General features: G+C 36.0%; 1 long non-coding RNA gene across 1 annotated transcript; it reads left to right on the top strand.

The window, feature by feature from the left end:
* Positions 1–816: 816 nt before the first annotated feature.
* Positions 817–2,073, top strand: LOC141670989 (uncharacterized). The gene is made up of 3 exons (XR_012554880.1): positions 817–966; positions 1,089–1,166; positions 2,028–2,073. It is a non-coding gene; the product is annotated as an uncharacterized LOC141670989 (long non-coding RNA).
* Positions 2,074–18,688: the final 16,615 nt, after the last annotated feature.

Raw genomic sequence — 18,688 nt, 5'->3', positions numbered from 1 at the left:
AAGGACAAGAGTGTCAAGCTATTCAGAGTCTTATTGAGACATCCCAAGGTCGAGGAGTCGACTTGGGAATTAGAGAGCCACCTGCGAGAAAGGTACCCCCATCTATTTGTGAGTTGATTCCGGGACGGAATCCTTTTAAGGGGGGGGAGACTGTAAGAACCCTGATTTTTGTAATATTTTAAAACTTCTGTGAATAGTAACTTGAGCTAATTAAGTAATACGTATGGGGATTATCATAAAATGAATAGTGGAATTTTGAGAATCCGAGATCATATTCTTGTTTATCGAGGAAAATAAGTGAATGTAAAAGCCGACGAAATTCGAAGATTCACAATTATACTACGTGTTTTCGTATCCGTAAAGAATGGCGTAGAACCGGGAATACTAAGTGAAATAAATAATATATCAAGGTGTTTCTATGATCAAGAGAAGGAATTGAATTGGTTATAGGATTATAAGCAATAAAAGAAATCTCTACGAAACAAGTCGTTATACGTGGAAAGTATCGGAATGGAACGACGATTGCGTTTACGATAAATAAACGAATGAGAAATTAAATCCCATGCAAGTTGGCCATGCATAACCAAGTCCTAACTAGTAGTTAGGAGTGTAACTAGATGATTAGAAGATAACTAGAATAGTTAGTGGAATAGTGTTGAATAGTGATGGGAGACAAACAAGTACACAAGCCATACTTCTCCCTTTTCTCACTTCACCACACAATCAAACCAACCCATACCTTTGCCAAAATATTGTCAAATCTGCTGCATACATCCCATATATTCATTATACACTCCCACACTTTAGCCACAAAAGAAAACAACCCCTTTTCCCTCACTTAAAGCTCTCCCATTTTTCATTCCAGCAGTTCGGATTTTCTGAGCAAGGGAGAAAGAAAAATTCATAACTCAAAATATACTCATTCAAATATCATGAAATTTTTACCATAGCTTCTCTATATCATGGGTAAGCTTCGTAACAAATTTCAGCCTCAAATTAATTTTTTTTCAATTTTATAAAAATGTTTGAATGAGGTGCAGAAAGGTTACTCCGAAATTTTAACTTGTTTCTTGGTTTTGTTTCTTAAGGATCTAGCCCTTCTAAGTGTTTTCTAAGAAAACCAAGCCTCAATCATCCTAGAACTAACCTTCCTAGTGTCCAAGAAGGTATAACTTTCAACCCTTTAAGGTTTTATGGTTGGATTTAAGAGTTATGTTTGTTGTAGTGTTAAGATCCAAAGGATTGTGTTTGTTTGAGTTTGTATTGATTATGTTCTTGCTAAAGGCTTGAGATGTTGAGTTGTAATCCATGTATGTGGTACTAGATAGAGCATATAAGGTTCATATGGGTGGATCTTGAGAAGTACTTGTGTTTATGATGGTTATAGGTAGTGATTGTGTTAAGATCAAGTAGTAGAAATTGAGTTTGGGCATTCTTGCACTTGATCTGTTTTCTGCAGGACATTCGGCCATGAAAATGGTTAAAATTTGAAAACCACTGGCCATGAATAGATAGATATTGTTTTTTAGTTTCTATACATGTGTAGATCATCATGAGGAGATTTACGGTTTAGGAGTTATGGTTGTTTTAGTGTAAAACATTTCTGCGATTAGCCAACTGCACTTAAGTTCACTTGCATGGTGATTTTGAAGGACTTAAAATAATTCTGAGATTCTGGAAAACTTATAAAAAATGGATATGACAGTAGAGAAGACTGTACAAAAAGAATTTTGAGAAAATATTAATTTTTCGATTTTATAAAAATGTTTTGGTAAAGTGAGCGCAAGCGAGAAACGGATAAAAACCTAGTTTTAACGCGCGTTTTCTCACGTTCAAGCTTAAAACTCGAAATGGACTTTCTAAAGCGAACGATCGATTTCAAAACTCGACCATGTTATAAAGTGAGAATATAAGTGTTGAGAATGTGATGATCGAAGATTCGTTATACTTGAGTAGTTACGAAAGTTGCTTAATAAAAGCGAGACGTTAATCGCGTACTAACTTAGACCGTTGGTTCTTGTTTATAGATCGCCAACCAAACACCAGAGACCATACCACTTCGATTACTCGAGGCAAATTTTTGAAACCCTATCTCATACTATCCATGCTATATATATACTGTTGTGATATTGATGCCATGATTTACATTTCGAATATATATGCTTGTCTATGATATTAATGCATACGAATTATGCGATTGTTACAAAAACAAATTTCGTTTTACACGAGTATGAAAAATTGAAATGTATTTCAAATATAATATATGATAATGGGAGTTGGAGATATTTTAATAGCGATTTAATTCCGGAGAGAGCCGGACGCGAAAGATTTCTATTTCCATAAATAAAGTACCTTTCGCGTAATATAGATATCAAGCGAACGATTGAGATTTTGACTTAAACTTCGAGAAATATTGGTTTATTCATTTAAGGGACACCCTTACTTGATTGATTATTTTATAAAGCGATACTTAAGGGATTATTAAATATCCAGAAAGTATTTAAAAATATACTGAATAGTTTATAAATCATTTCACGTTATTTAATAAAGATTTAACTATTCAAAGAGCAATTATAGGATACCAAACCCTGTTTTGATTATTTGATTAAGGTGTCTCCATTCGTTGGACCTCATTCAGAAATATTTTGTATTTAAGGTTTATTAATTCATTGAACCTTAATTAGAAATACTTTGTACTTAAGATTTTATCAATTCATTGAACCATATTTAGAGATATTTTATATAGAAGGTTTTTATCAATTCATTGAACCTTATACAGAGATGTTTTATTTATAAGATTTTATCAATTCATTGAATCCCCCTTAAATTATTATAAGACCTTAAATATTTAATATCTTCGGACTTCTAAAAACTTATTTAAAAATAGACATAGTTCCCAAAGGTACTTTCTAAATTATTCAAAAATCTTGAAAGAGATTAATCATTTGAAACGTATAAAAACCTTAGGGAACTTAGTCTAGAAGCATAAGAGTTTTGCTTCCTCGTTCAATAAAGAACAAGTGAGTAATATATGTGTCACCCTACTACAAATAGGGATTTGAAAATGATTTTAAATTCAAAACTCCGACAACTCCCAAAGATCAATTGAGTTAAAAGTGATGAATAAATCATCTTATTTAGAGGTCAACTTTTAACGACCTATTCCTTCGAAAAAGGATTTTGAGCAAAAGATATAATTGTTTTGGGACTGGAAGGTGGCATGCCCGGCACGGAGTGGTATCGGGCAGTGACCAAGCGCGGAGTGGCGCATTATGCAAGCGTGGAGTGGCGTATTGTACGGTTATATGGTCTATGTGACCATTGACTTTCGGACTTGCACGACAATGGGAAACCACCGTGTAGTGTCTTGATGAGCCCAAAGGTGGCTAGGTTTGTATTCCTTCTACTAGTAGAGAAAATTTCGTATTCGGCTGATCACCGATACGTGGTTTATTCCAGTATAGTCCCTTTCTTCCATTTTGGAAAAACTGTTGTGAAATATACAACAAAGAGCCGATAAGGCTGAGTTTTAAACAAGGATATTGATGAATATATATCAAATCCATTTGAGAAATCTGTCGATAAGGCTGAGTTTAAATAAGGATGTTGATGATTATATATCAAATCCATTTGTGAAATCTGCCGATAAGGCTGAGTTTTAAATTGGGACGTTGACGAATATATATCACACCCATATGAGAATCTTGGTTCGAGTAACATCTTGAGATTTTGAAATAAAATGAGTACGAGTATAAAATGATTTTGAGAAAGAGATGAATACAAGTATTCATTGGATATACTATTGTAGTTGATTTTGAGAATATTATAAATTTGATAGGCATATAAACTTTTAGAACGCTTTGGAGATACAAAGTATAATTATTGGTTTTATTTATCCTTACATACTTAAATATGGGGATATATACCTTGCTGAGCTTTAATGCTCACCCTTGCTTTTATATATCATATCACAACAGACTACCAGCATGGATCAGACCAGGACTGCTGTCCTTAGGCGGGTAAGGAACACTCATGAGTTCTGTAGGCTTTTTGTGCGCCAGCCCCGTCAGGTAGATAAGTGGAAATGATTTATTTGATAATGTTTCCAAGCATATAACCTGTGTGTATGTGAGTTTGAATAAAAGGTCGAGTAATATTGTGAAAAGAGAATTATTTAATTAATAAGTGATCGTAACGACCCGAATTCATGACCTTGGATTTGGGGGTGTTACACTCATCATAGCTTCTAGAACTATAGCTTTTGCTTCTCAATACTCCTTCTTTTCTTGTTCATAGTCATTACTATCTTCCGTACATAATACTATATTGGTTACACTTTTGCTCGTTAGTATTCTATAACCTTTTTAATAACCGCGTCAACCTTAGTATCACGAATGCATTTCCATTCCGAATACCACCATACTTGGTACCACTTCATCTCTAGCTGCCTCCATCTTTGAAAGCTTGGTCCTTCGCGTAGAAGTAAAATAATTAATTGAGAGATCACTATGATCATGAACACTTGTTCTATTGCATAGTTAGTATAAAAGGTGGCCAGCCTTTAGTACTTGACAAGAAATTAAATAACATGTGGTATCCTACTAGGCTTCTATCACACAGATAGATAGTCATTCGGCAATACCTCCCCTTCTGGAAGGGTTGTTCTTCTCAGCTTATACAAAATGAAAAGGAGAGAAAAGAACGAATTGAAGAGAATTGTGTATGAAAAAAATACTGCCATAAATATCTGGCTTGGAATCTACCTCTGAACTATAGAGGTTTGTCATAGGAGAACAAAACATATGTATCTGTATCAATATCCAGTATTATTGTATCACATTTCACATGCTTAAATATTTTTGCTATTCCGTCCATCATTCTATGGACCCATGCTCTTCCTCGAGCTTATACACAATCACCTTTGAAACTCCCTCGACATCGAAAATCGAATCTGGGATCTCATTCTAGACATCATCATTACTAGAATTCTATGCTTGCACCGCAACCTTCCTTGTATAGTAATACGACTCTCTATTGATAAGAAAGAATAAGTATTCAATAGGTAGATAATCTACTTAATTAGTCTATCAATGATAACTTATACACCACCACGACCCGATTAGTGGTACTCAATCTCAACATCCATTCCAATACAACTCTCACAGTTGTAAGTAATCGGCTCATTACTCGTAGAATCATTCCTGCATTACTATGGTCCACCATTGACCTACTGTAGTCATTCGTTTTCCATGAAGTCTTAATAGCTAACCATACGAAGTCCATACATATCGTATCGAATTCTTCTAAGGAGGTAACATGATCACCGTTCATGATTCATGAAGAACACTGCTGAACTTGACGTACATATGACATGAAGCAGATAAAATTGCAGAAGAGTTTCAATGAAAGCAACGATAGCAGGTTAATACCATTATTAACCATATGTCTTTATTAGGAGACATGAAGCTCAAAGGTTCATTTAGTCCTTTCATAACATGGTCCTGGCTTATCTCAAGATATGACCTTATAAGATAGATAGCCCGCTCATGGCGATTACATAAATTAAATCTTTACCAAACTACTATCACAGTTGAGTATCGCTCAATCATCAGAAGGAATGTCAATCTTCCACACCATAATACAACCTTCACGGCTTTAACCATTATCACTGTATTCCTCTGGCATGAGCGCCTATAATTGTCCTCTTACACTTAAAGTGTCGGCCACCTCCTTGGCCTTTCCTGATAGTAAAATTTCCTTACAATCAATGTCTTTTAAATGATCTTCAACTAAATTTTCTACCTCATTTCCAATCACTGCTTGTGTGAAAATGCTCTTCCTTACGCTTTGGTGAAAAGAAAAAAAAATCACCATTTTTCCATAAGTTATTGCCTTGGTCTTTTAGAGGTTAACATTGTCACGACTGATTCTCGATCATACTTAGGACGTCTCTTATCTTGGGTCCTACTTGTTTTCACCAATCCCGACTCTCATTTGGTCGATCTATACTTTCTTATGGTTCAACACGTGCCCCACCTGACATTATTATAATTACGTCAGATTTCCTTCATCAAAATTTCTATTCTTGAGAACTTTGATTATTACCTTTCTCCTTGTAAAACCTCTAAGGTTATCCTTAAATCCTTCATCATTTACTCCCTAGGTACATGGCATATCAAGATACCATTTACTAATACTAGAACCATTGTCTATATAGTTCTGAAAACTTTCTCCACTGAACTTTAAAGGTTGTTGTTACCTTGATCCTTTCCAATTCATACTGTCAAAACTCATGTTATCCCTATTAAGGGCGAAATGCCAACCTTTATGCATTCCCCTAGGATTCATCTCAAGTTATCGAGGTTCTATCCTTAATTCCACCTTTAAAAAGGTAAATGCATCCTTCCATGGATAAATAAAGTCATATATCTTTGATAGATTATCTTATTCAATCATTCCCACCTCGATAGTCTATACCAATTTCACAATAGCATCCTAATTCAAACTGAGGTCAACCCTTATGGCCTTCAAAAGATAACAATGGTTACCCGCTTTTCTTTCCTAATTTGGTAATGACAACAGGGATGTTCTAGAAGATATTGGTCATGTTCAACGTGAACTTCTTCTTAATAATTCCTCATTTACTTTTGTTGTTTATCTCAACAGTCATCTCAATGTTGGGATATCTTTCATACCTGGCGTCTCCCTTTCTGGGTATCATGCCCCCGGTCTTACACTTCATATTCTTGAAGGTCACTTTCTTCATTCAATTTTTCTAATTTCTTACTTTCTTGTCTCCTCAGTCTATCTGCATCTCATTATTTATGCTTCAAACTATCTCAAGGTTTCCTCGAATCCTCCCAACTTACAGGGGATAAACTATATGTATCTCTTATGCCTTCAACCATCAACATTAACTCATGGTGAATCACCTTCATCCTGACGATTACATACTTTTCTATTTCTATTGCTACGAGTCTTTAGGGTTTCCTCATACCCAACTCCCTTATCATTCCTCAAACTCTATTGTCTTTATTTTCCTTTCCACTTCAGTTTCTTTTTATTTTCTTTTCTATTATAATCATTTCACGCACCCACTAATCATTGACTTCAAATATCACGTCGTTCTGGGATTCCTGTCATCAGAACGAATCTTGACAACTTTTACAACTTAGCTTCATAATTCATCATACTCGTCCGCCTTTGTTCTGGCTCTAAAGCTTTTACACTATCTCCATAACCTTGGGAATTACTTTCCCAAAAACAATTGACTGAACTTTAATCAGTATATTCTAACCTCTGGCTCCGTGCCTTTCTTGGTCTTTCACCAACGGGTGGCCTCTCTCTTAGGAAGGTAAGTGACAAAAACAGTCTTTTGCGCTTCATGAATCATTTAGAATATAAAATCAGTCCTCTATTTCCTTTAGCCAGGCTCTTGCCTCGGCTAGGTCAGCATGTTCCTTGGAACTCTGAGAGCTTAGTGACTTAAAGGTCTTGAAAGAATTTCCCACCGCATTGTTTCCTCAGGGTGTTGTTTGGGAATAAAAGTATAATTTTTGTTTAGGCAGGTCCATGAATTGTCCCATTGGAGTACCATCCCGGTTCTCCCTATCTTGCTCGACTTCTCTTTTCTCAGTATAAAATGTTTCATCCTTCTCCCCTAATCAGGGTTATCTTATACATTAAAATCCTTGTTTTCCATTATGTTATGGGTTCTTTCTTTCTTGATGGTGACCTCCCTGACTATCACATTCAGGGTTTGCCCTAAATCTTATTCCTCGAACTATGGCTTTCATCTAAGATCTCGTCCTTAAGCTCTTGAATGTTTGGAACCAAAATTCTATAGGGATACCTCATTATTCCCTCATCATCTTTCTAGGTATTAATCTCTTCTCCGGTCATGGGTTCTCTGCCTCTATTCATCACTTTTTCTTGGCAGAATATGATCTTTTCCAATAATTCGGGCTATATTGCAATCTAAAACAGCTTTTTGATACAGGCTCCGGTTACCTTCACTTCTATTTCCATTTTCTCAAAATCTCTTATCAACTCTCCCAAAGACATTTTCATCTTGAGTCTCTCTTTTATACTAAGGGCATTAGCCACCATTTTGACTTTCCCTGAAAGATAAAGAATCTCATAATCGTAATCCTTGATTAGCTCTAACCACTTCCTCTGGCGCATGTTGAGCTCTTTCTGCGTGAAAATGCACTAGAGCACTTATGGCTTGTGTAAATCTCGCGCTTCTCTCCATACATGTAGTGCCTCCAATCTTTAGGGCAAAACTATTACCACGAGCCCAAGCTCATGGGTGGGGACATCGAATTTTATATTCCCTTAATTTTCTTGATGCGTACGCGATTACCTTGCTGTGCTGTATAAGAAGCACCCTAATTCCTTATGCGAAGCGTCACTACACATCACAAAATCTCCTTTTCCATCCGGCAACGCCAAAATAGGGGTCGTCACCAACCTTTGCTTTAGTTCTTAAAAGCTGATCTCGTATATTTCTGTCCATTCGAACATCTTAGTCTTACGAGTAAGCCGCGTTAAAGGGGCTACTATCTTTACAAACTTGAACGAACCTACGGTAGTGACCGGCCAATCCTACCTCTGGTAGTCGCCCTAACCATGGTTATCAATTCCTCAGTGGTCCTTTATTCATTCTTGTCAGGATCCTCCACGGGATCCTTCTCAGCAATAATCCCTTCTAGGACAACATCTTTAACCGCTACATCCTCAATATGAACATCATCCGGTCCCGTGTTAGGACGCTCTATGGAATCCACAATCTGATCTCCAATAATTAATAAAACATCATCGCGTTGTTGCTCCTCAACCTCATGGTTCGGAGTCCCGCTACCATATACGATAATGAACTACGCTCCTATCACGATATTTATAAGGGTTCCCATAAGGGTTTTAACTGTCAGTACTACGTTAGGTAGTCCGACTATGAACTTGGCAAGAGTTCTTATTATCTTAGTGAACTTATTATCTTAACGTCACATCATCTCTGAGGTTTATAACGCTTAGCTCTGATACCATTTCTGTAACACCCCCAAATCCGGGGTCGGGGATCCGGGTTATCACGAGTTCCAATTCCCTTAACAACTCTTAATCTTAATAAACAACTAACCACTGCGTACCATGACCCGACAATATACACACACACACCACAAGTTATAGTCTCAGAGATGAATACCAAAAATAACACAAGTCATTTTATTCCATAATTATAAACCGTTACACCTTAAAAAGGTTTCTGAATAAATTTACATTTCTTTGCCATTATTACAATTCATATAGATACATAAGTCTGGTACATCAGAAGTTGAAAGCCTAGCCTATTGGTAATTTCTACCTCAGCTACAGCGGCATCAACGCCTACAGGAAACTGCGGAACGTTTCCTATCCGCTCGCAAATTGGGAGCTTGGTCCTATTCATCTTGTCTATCTGTTGTTGTGTGATAAAAGAAGAAAGCAAGGGTGAGCAACAAGCCCACCGAAATAATATGTATTATGATTTACAATATGTGAGCATCCTCATAGTACTCATGAAAGGTCAAGTAAAAATAAACCAAGTTTGATATCTTATCACGACCAAGTCACAAAATATTCAGTATATATGTATATATACTTTTCAAAATCTTGGAAGTCCTCTTCCATGCATAATATACACAGAGTTCCAGTTTATAACTGTATAAAAATATTGTTGCAAGGTGATCTCATATATCTAACCTTGTCTCAACGTTTTTGTGAAAATTTTTGTCATGCATAAGATAATCATTAACCAGATATAAGTTGAAAAGATGAAGTTACAAGATACTCCAATATACTTATATCTTTTCCGAATACTATTTGAACTACCACCGTTCAAGGTATAATCAGTTTTAAAAGTTTATCACACGGATGAGACTACAAGATAAGACTTGAATAGATTCGATCATTAAAATATTATTGAATGAAATGAAGTTACGAGATATTTCATTAAGTCCCGATATAAATCCATATATATATCTCTCATACATTTCCTGAAAACCTCTGTCATGTAAAGTATGAACAGAGTTGTAATATCCAATGAATTTGGAAAGAAAAGAATTTTGGCATAAACCCGATATCTTGTTGATCAGGCGAAGATACTAATAAGTAACCTTTTCTACTAGTAGATGAATGAATCCCCCACTGGTCATCACCCTGGCCACATTAGGACCTTGTGCTGGACCGCCACCCGGCCTCTTACGCGTTGATGGACTGCCACCCAGCCACTTACACTTTGATAGACCGTACCCCGGCCTGTCGCTTATGCCGACTCAATTAGATGGACTTACTTCCCGAACATTGGGCAAGTAATCAAATTGTTTTCCCAAAATAGCAACCTCGTTGCGAATATAAAATACACCACAGAGCCGGATCCCTTAGATTTTTGAGCGAATATTCAAGTCTCATTCGAAAGGAAGATCTTAAATCTGAAAATGAGTTTTGGGATCCGCTCTAACTTTTAAAATCATTTTGAAGAATCGAAAACATTTTTAAGAATGTTTGGAGTAATGCTAATTTAATGAAATAAATCAGTCCCGATATATTAGAAAATATCTGAATATTATTATTTAAATAATATTCCCATAAGGATAATCCTTATAAAAATAATTGAAGTAGAAGTTTTAAAACTTATACTTGAAATTAATAATAAATAACCAAAGACATACTTATACGAAAGTACGATCTTTATTTGTGATATGGATAAATAAATCCTGATTACATAATTAGTTATTACATTTTGGGCTCCAAGGCCCAATAAGAAGATGTATGACATTCAGACTATAAAGGTTAACATGTTGATCAGGCCTGATGGACCAGATCAGGCCTGATGGGACAAAGAAGGCCCAAAAACCCTGATTATTTATTAATTTCGTAATTAATAAATAAGGGAGAAAAATAGCTATTAAGGTAAGTCTTAGTGGGGATATAAATCCTTGTAGATTGGCCTCAAGGGGACGTAAAAGGATAAGGAATCAGTTTCCTACTATCTAGGACTCCAAAGTCCATTCTAATTATGAGACTTGCCCACCAAGTCTCCTATACCAAGTCCAATTCAAGGATTCCCTGAAAGGAATATGTCCTAAGTCCAATCATGTATGAGGATTTAGGAATAACTTTTATGTAATCTGTTTTGATTTCATTGATATTAATAAAAGACTTATTTTGTTTTTATTACGGGCTTTATCTATTTAAGTGTTTAAATAAGATATACCATAGTTTAGAGTAAAGCTTTTTATGGATTATGATGAGATCATAATAGTGAGACCTAAAAAGATGATAACTCTAAACTTAAATAGTTCCTGGTCATAGGTTTACTAACTGGTAATTAATAATCCGCAAAGATCGGTACATACTATGCTTGCTTCATTATGAAGGATGTCTGTTCTCATAGACATTTGTGTGGTGACACTATAGCTAGTATGTAGGTGCTTATTATAGAATAAGTTCACTGAACATGACTCGCACAGCTGAACAACTAATGGAGTTCACTCACGTGTCAGCAGTTGTTCATATAGTGATAGTTGTACAAGTATCCTTAGACTTGAGGTCATCATAGTCATCTTGTGTACACTGAACTATGCTTTGGTTTAGTTCTTAGTCTCCAGGGACAATTATTCGGGCTCTACTGGGTATAGGAATTTGTACACGAAGATAGTGTATGATCAATAAAGGATCTACCCCTTCCAGTGAAGGAAGCGAATGTTCAAGGCTGATCCACTTATGCTAGTTCAGGAATCTATGGCCAGAGTAAATGAAATTAGAAAGGAGTTTCTAATTTGCATAGAACTAAGCATAGTAAATGGTAAGCAAGTGATTGAATTAGATAGGCTTGACACGAGATCCATGCCTTGTATTTAATCGGGACATTATAGGGTAGAAGGAGTTTATTGTACGGTAACTATTCACTGAATAGGTTCTTGGTATTCTAAGCAGTGAATTCATATTATCCGGATAGTCGCGATATGCTGAGAAGTATCCCTCACGATGTAGAATAAATGTGATTAATTAATTAATCATATTTAATAAATTAGAGAATTTATATAAATAATGATAAAATAGTTTTATTATTATTTATTTCTACTACCGGCTTAATATTGAACCTACAGGGTCACACTATAAAAAGAGAATGATTTAATGGTGGAGGAATTAATTAATAATGGCTAATAATTATTTCTTTATGAAATAAATAATTAATTGGCAAATTTAATAATTGATTAAATGAGATTTAATTGATTATAAATTAATTAAGAAAAGTTCTTAATATTATTAATTAAGGATTTAATTTTTGGAAATTAAATCAAGAGAGAGAATTATTTCTAAAGTGTTTAGGAAAATGATTAATAATTAAAAGGTGTTTTAATTATTAATGAGAATAAATGGGATAATAATAATAATATTTATGGGAAAATTTCAGCTGAAAATTTTGCCTATAAATATACTATTATAGACCCTATTTTTATTCTAACCCTAGAACCCTAAAACCCAAAAAGTTTGGAAAACCCAATTCTCTCCACCTCCTTCCTCCTCCTTAATATCGTTTTCTTGGTGGATACCGGTGGAGTGCTTCACACTTGAGGAGCAACTGCTAAGGATCTCTGATCGTTGTCTCCGTATTATTTTAAAGGTTAGATTCGATCCCTATGTTTTTACCATGATTTATATGCTTTTATTTGGATTTTATATGTGCGAAAGTGTTTTGCCATGCTCCCGCTGCATTTAAAATCCAATAATGGTATCAGAGCATAGGTTGTATGCATATAGATCTGTGGTAAAAGTTTCAGAATTTTATGTGCTTGTATGAATTAATTATGATTTTTACAAGTTATATCATGGATTAATTTTGTCTGATGAGAAATCATTTCTCAGAATAATTTTGAATGTTGATCTGGGTTCTACAAGTGTTGTAGATCGTCTGGGTATTTTTTTTATAATTTTATGATGTATAGATTTTTTATTATGAATTTTTGAAGTTCTTGTAATTAAAATTCGTAATTAAATAAGTAAATATATGTATATATAGTATATATATATATATGTTTGTATCTGCTGCTGTTCCTTGTCTGGCTGTGTTGGTTGCTGTACGGTTGAATGCTGCTGCACGGAGAAAGAAAAGACAGGCACGGAGTTCGAGGAATAAAAACGGCGGCTGCTGCAGAAAACAAAAAAAAAGGGGGTGTCGCGCATTCCGGGAATGCGTTACACCCTGTGGCGCATTCACGGAATGCGTTACACCTTTGAATGGCTTAAAAGGGTTGTAACGCGTCACCAGAATGCGTTACAAGGCTTGTAACGCGTTCCTGTAATGCGTTACAGCCCGACTGTCCACATTAAATTTGATTTTCTAGGAGTTTCGTAACTCCGTTTTGGGCGTGCAATATACCATTGGATTCGTTTTTCCGAGACGGATCTAATGGAGTGATCAATTTTAGTTTATATAAAAGTTTTGAACTGTTTATATTTCCATGAAGTGTTTTAAAGCTGTTTTTGACTGTTTTAATTGCTTTTAAATGCTTCATGTGATACATAGAGATGTATAATGCTTAGACCAATATGCTAGATGATGTAACATGCCTACCTTGATGTTTATTCATGTTTATATATGTGATATATGCTTAGTTTATCATGCGATGATAGATTTAGGTGAACTTAATTGAACATAAGGCGTTTGTTAGACAACCTAATATAGTGAAATTGTTTCATAACCTTAATAACAATATTATGAATACAATCATGAGATTCTTGTGTTTGTGAAACATGTAATTGAATATGAATTTTCGATATGAGAGAAAGGATGATTCTGTCAACAACAGATTTCTATTTGTAAGAAAGGGTTATTAAGTGACGTCTCTTGACAATGCTCTACCCGATCTGGGAATCATCTGATTATTGATTATTGATTTGAAATATTTAATTTAAAAGTAAGAATCTCTTTATAATATGATTATTGATTGTAACGTAATATATTCCCTCTAAAATTAAATAATATCAAGTAGTAATTGGCCAATGATATAACGGGCTTGTGTCAGTCATAGCCTTCCAACATGATAGAAAAGTAGTTCTTATTTTTTAATCATTGTCGGTTCGTGCTACAGCCGAGGGCTTTGATTTCGAAATAAGAAATACTTGTCTATTACATAGAGATGTGTACATTGAATAAGAATCTAAAGGTCGGTACGTGCTACAACCGTGGGCCTTTGGGGACTGATTCAACTGTACGGAATGTTGGGTTAGACTTGACTTAGAATATTGAGTTTGTCGTGCCACAGCCGAGACTCAATTATTCAAGAGGCTAAAGTTTGATTAGGGAATAACATAAGATGTAATTGACAAGATTTGTCTGCCTATTGAACATTACATGGCGGTTTGTGCTACAGCCGGGGTTGTGTAATGGAATGTAGGATCCCTATTCCTACTAGCATTATGAATGCTTAATTTTTCATGTAGGGGGTTGAATAAATTAGGTAAACTAGTGGGAGCCACTTATGAATAAAGACCCGATTCATATAGTGTTTTGAAATGAAATCGAATATTTTCTAAGTGTTGTTATGTGTTTATCATTTACAGATTTACTTTGTACGTTATGACCCGATTCAATGAAAGCAACGATAGCAGGTTAATACCATTATTAACCATATGTCTTTATTAGGAGACATGAAGCTCAAAGGTTCATTTAGTCCTTTCGTAACATGGTCCTGGCTTATCTCAAGATATGACCTTATAAGATAGATAGCCCGCTCACTGCGATTACATAAATTAAATCTTTACCAAACTACTATCACGGTTGAGTATCGCTCAATCATCAGAAGCAATGTCAATCTTCCACACCATAATACAACCTTCAGGGCTTTAACCATTATCACTGTATTCCTCTGGCACGAGCGCCTATAATTGTCCTCTTACACTTAAAGTGTCGGCCACCTCCTTGGCCTTTCCTGATAGTAAAATTTCCTTACAATCAATGTCTTTTAAATGATCTTCAACTAAATTTTCTACCTCATTTCCAATCACTGCTTGTATGAAAATGCTCTTCCTTACGCTTTGGTGAAAAGAAAAAAAAATCACCATTTTTTCATAAGTTATTGCCTCGGTCTTTTAGAGGTTAACATTGTCACGACTGACTCTCGATCATACTTAGGACGTCTCTTATCTTGGGTCCTACTTGTTTTCACCAATCCCGACTCTCATTTGGTCGATCTATACTTTCTTATGGTTCAACACGTGCCCCAGCTGGCATTATTATAATTACGTCATATTTCCTTCATCAAAATTTCTATTCTTGAGAACTTTGATTATTACCTTTCTCCTTGTAAAACCTCTAAGGTTATCCTTAAATCCTTCATCATTTACTCCCTAGGTACATGGCATATCAAGATACCATTTACTAATACTAGAACCATTGTCTATATAGTTCTGAAAACTTTCTCCACTGAACTTTAAAGGTTGTTGTTACCTTGATCCTTTCCAATTCATACTGTCAAAACTCATGATGTCCCTATTAAGGGTGAAATGCCAACCTTTATGCATTCCCCTAGGATTCATCTCAAGTTATTGAGGTTCTATCCTTAATTCCACCTTTAAAAAGGTACATGCATCCTTCCATGGATAAATAAAGTCATATATCTTTGATAGATTATCTTATTCAATCATTCCCACCTCGATAGTCTATACCAATTTCACAATAGCATCCTTATTCAAACTGAGGTCAACCCTTATGGACTTCAAAAGATAACAATGGTTACCCGCTTTTCTTTCCTAATTTGGTAATGACAACAGGGATGTTCTAGCAGATATTGGTCATGTTCAACTTGAACTTCTTCTTAATAATTCCTCATTTACTTTTGTTGTTTATCTCAACAGTCATCTCAATGTTGGGATATCTTTCATACCTGGCGTCTCCCTTTCTGGGTATCATGCCCCCGGTCTTACACTTCATATTCTTGAAGGTCACTTCCTTCATTCAATTTTTCTAATTTCTTACTTTCTTGTCTCCTCAGTCTATCTGCATCTCATTATTTATGCTTCAAACTATCTCAAGGTTTCCTCAAATCCTCCCAACTTACGAGGGATAAACTATATGTATCTCTTATGCCTTCAACCATCAACATTAACTCATGGTGAATCACCTTCATCCTGACGATTGCTTACTTTTCTATTTCTATTGCTACGAGTCTTTAGGGTTTCCTCATACCCAACTCCCTTATCATTCCTCAAACTCTATTGTCTTTATTTTCCTTTCCACTTCAGTTTCTTTTTATTTTCTTTTCTATTATAATCATTTCACGCACCCACTAATCATTGACTTCAAATATCACGTCGTTCTGGGATTCCTATCATCAGAACGAATCTTGACAACTTTTACAACTTAGCTTCATAATTCATCATACTCGTCCGCCTTTGTTCTGGCTCTAAAGCTTTTACACTATCTCCATAACCTTGGGAATTACTTTCCCAAAAACAATTGACTGAACTTTAATCAGTATATTCTAACCTCTGGCTCCGTGCCTTTCTTGGTCTTTCACCAACGGGTGGCCTCTCTCTTAGGAAGGTAAGTGACAAAAACAGTCTTTTGCGCTTCATGAATCATTTAGAATATAAAATCAGTCCTCTATTTCCTTTGGCCAGGCTCTTGCCTCGGCTAGGTCAGCTTGTTCCTTGGAACTCTGAGAGCTTAGTGACTTAAAGGTCCTGAAAGAATTTCCCACCGCATTGTTTCCTCAGGGTGGTGTTTGAGAATAAAAGTATAATTTTTGTTTAGGCAGGTCCATGAATTGTCCCATAGGAGTACCATCCCGGTTCTCCCTATCTTGCTCGACTTCTCTTTTCTCAGTATGAAATGTTTCGTCCTTCTCCCCTTATCAGGGTTACCTTATACATTAAAATCCTTGTTTTCCATTATATTATGGGTTCTTTCTTTCTTGATGGTGACCTCCCTGACTATCACATTCAGGGTTTGCCCTAAATCTTATTCCTCGAATATGGCTTTCATCTAAGATCTCGTCCTTAAGCTCTTGAATGTTTGGAACCAAAATTCTATAGGGATACCTCATTATTCCCTCATCATCTTTCTAGGTATTAATCTCTTCTCCGGTCATGGGTTCTCTGCCTCTATTCATCACTTTTTCTTGGCACAATATGATCTTCTCCAATAATTCGGGATGTATTGCAATCTCAAACAGCTTTTCGATACCGGCTCCGGTTACCTTCACTTCTATTTCCATTTTCTCAAAATCTCTTATCAACTCTTCCAAAGACATTTTCATCTTGAGTCTCTCTTTTATACTAAGGGCATTATCCATCGTTTTGACTTTCCCTGAAAGATAAAGAATCTCATAATCGTAATCCTTGATTAGCTCTAACCACCTCCTCTAGCGCATGTTGAGCTCTTTCTGCGTGAAAATGCACTAGAGCACTTATGACTTGTGTAAATCTCGCACTTCTCTCCATACAAGTAGTGCCTCCAATCTTTAGGGCAAAACTATTACCACGAGCCCAAGCTCATGGGTGGGGACATCGGATTTTATATTCCCTTAATTTTCTTGATGCATACGCGATTACCTTGCTGTGCTGTATAAGAAGCACCCTAATTCCTTATGCGAAGCGTCACTACACATCACAAAATCTCCTTTTCCATCCGGCAATGCCAAAATAGGGGTCGTCACCAACCTTTGCTTTAGTTCTTAAAAGTTGATCTCGTATTTTTCTGTCCATTCGAACATCTCAGTCTTACGAGTAAGCCGCGTTAAAGGGGCTACTATCTTTACAAACTTGAACGAACCTCCGGTAGTGACCGGACAATCCTACCTCTGGTAGTCGCCCTAACCATGGTTATCAATTCCTCAGTGGTCCTTTATTCATTCTTGTCAGGATCCTCCACGGGATCCTTCTCAGCAATAATCCCTTCTAGGACAACATCTTTAACCGCTACATCCTCAATATAAACATCATCCGGTCCCGTGTTAGGACGCTCTACGGAATCCACAATCTGATCTCCAATAATTAATAAAACATCATCGCGTTGTTGCTCCTCAACCTCATGGTTCGGAGTCCCGCTACTATATACGATAATGAACTACGCTCCTATCACGATATTTATAAGCGTTCCCATAAGGGTTTTAACTGTCGGTACTACGTTAGGTAGTCCGACTATGAACTTGGCAAGAGTTCTTATTATCTTAGTGAACTTATTATCTTAACGTCACATCATCTCTGAGGTTTATAACGCTTAGCTCTGATACCATTTCTGTAACACCCCCAAATCCGGGGTCGGGGATCCGGGTTGTCACGAGTTCCAATTCCCTTAACAACTCTTAATCTTAATAAACAACTAACCACTGCGTACCGTGACCCGACAATATACACACACACACACCACAAGTTATAGTCTCAGAGATGAATACCAAAAATAACACAAGTCATTTTATTCCACAATTATAAACCGTTACACCTTAAAAAGGTTTCTGAATAAATTTACATTTCTTTGCCATTATTACAATTCATATAGATACATAAGTCTGGTACATCAGAAGTTGAAAGCCTAGCCTATTGGTAATTTCTACCTCAGCTACAGCGGCATCAACGCCTACAGGAAACTGCGGAACGTTTCCTATCTGCTCGCAAATTGGGAGCTTGGTCATGTTCATCTTGT

The sequence above is a fragment of the Apium graveolens genome, chromosome 7 (genome assembly GCF_009905375.1).
Source record: "Apium graveolens cultivar Ventura chromosome 7, ASM990537v1, whole genome shotgun sequence".
Lineage (NCBI taxonomy): Eukaryota > Viridiplantae > Streptophyta > Magnoliopsida > Apiales > Apiaceae > Apium > Apium graveolens.
Note: the sequence above shows the minus strand (reverse complement) of the source record. Positions and strands in the feature narration are given on the sequence as shown.